The 1,563-nt window shown below is 48.5% G+C and overlaps 1 non-coding gene across 1 annotated transcript; it reads left to right on the top strand.

The window, feature by feature from the left end:
• Nucleotides 1-937: 937 nt before the first annotated feature.
• Nucleotides 938-1,010, top strand: Trnas-gcu (transfer RNA serine (anticodon GCU)). Its single transcript has one exon. It is a non-coding gene; the product is annotated as a tRNA-Ser (tRNA).
• Nucleotides 1,011-1,563: the final 553 nt, after the last annotated feature.

Genomic DNA, 1,563 nt, shown 5'->3' with positions numbered 1-1,563 from the left:
AATATTTCCTTTGTGAGTGGTGGTGCTTTTGCCATTCCAACTTTCGAGTGTTGCGCGTGGGCGACGCTTCTCACGCCATCAGATGGGACGTACAAGGGCAGTATTCTCTACTGTATTGTGCCGCACGTTTATATTGTTGTCGCCCTTGACATAGGCGTGCGCAGGGCTCCCCATCAGGGGGGGGGGGGAGGTTCATTGCAGCGCCCTCCCCCCTTTTAAGTCAATGTACGAGGCAGATTTTGCGCCCCTCTGGGGGGTCAATCTATGGGGCATATTTTGCGCCGCCCCTCTGAGTTTATTAGGGGGGGTGGCCGCCCCACCTGCCCCCCCCCCCCCGTGTGCGCGCGCCTATGGTCCTTGAGTAAAATGTGCTTAAGGCAACGCATTACGATTCCGAGGAACTGGACATGGCAACAAGACACTCTCGTTTGGACGTAAAAATAAAGAGGTTTCCCTTACGGAAGGACCCACACACTTGGTCCCTCCAGTATTGTCGTCATTATTCCCGTTTATCGCCATTACTGGGCGCCGAAAAAAGGATAGCGAGACGGTGCTATATATAACGCTAAAGCAGGGCACAACCCATCGCCCGGTTGTGGTACTCCTACGGCTGTTGCCGAGGAGCTATAGAAGCAAACGAAAGGCGCCCAGTTTCTGTGAGCGTACTCTAGAGACCCCTTCTTCTCTTCTTACTCTTCTTCTGTGTGCATTCTCGCGGCCTTGGGAGCACGGCTTTCCTATTTGTCACAGGGTGAGCGGAGTCGTGTGCGAAAGTTAAAGCAAAGGAAAGCGTCCGATACTCAGAAGCAGAGCTCTAACGGAGAAAAAGCGACCATTTGCGCCCCGCTACGCTATGTGGGCCTAACGAGACTACCGAACTATAGATGAGCAAAGAAAGATAATGTAGAAGCGATGCGTAGAACTTCGCGAGGGCCCCGCCACGGTGGTCTAGTGGTTATGGCGCTCGGCTGCTGACCCGAAGGTCGCGGGATCGAATCCCGGCCGTGGCGGCTGCATTTTCGATGGAGGCGAAAATGTTTGAGGCCCGTGTACTTAGATTTAGGTGCACGTTAAAGAACCCCAGGTGGTCGAAATTTCCGGAGCCCTCCACTTCGGCGTCTCTCATAATCATATCGTGGTTTCGGGACGTTAAACCCCATATATTATTATTATTATTATTATTATTATTATTATTATTATGAACTTCGCGAGGAGCCATCACTCTTGTGTCATTAAAGTGTTAATGACTAATTTATAGAGTGTCTAGTTTGTTTAGATTTAGCTGCGTTGTTCTTACTTGTATTACTCGTTTCTTATGGGAGACAGCCCGTACAGTCTTTTGATTACGACGCATCCCTCCGTATCTGTATAATCCCCATTTGTAACACTCTTAGTATGCACAATAAAAGGACTCTGAACTCTGATAAGACGGCACCGAAAAGTAGTAATGGGCAAGCAGGTTTTACTTCAAATCAACATTTTTATTTTATTTTATTTTATTTTAATTTCAACATACTGCTAACCCTTTGGAGGGTTTTTACAGGAGTGGGAGCAAAGGAAAAA

The sequence above is a fragment of the Rhipicephalus sanguineus genome, chromosome 2, assembly GCF_013339695.2.
Source record: "Rhipicephalus sanguineus isolate Rsan-2018 chromosome 2, BIME_Rsan_1.4, whole genome shotgun sequence".
In the NCBI taxonomy this organism is placed as follows: Eukaryota; Metazoa; Arthropoda; class Arachnida; order Ixodida; family Ixodidae; genus Rhipicephalus; species Rhipicephalus sanguineus.
Note: the sequence above shows the minus strand (reverse complement) of the source record. Positions and strands in the feature narration are given on the sequence as shown.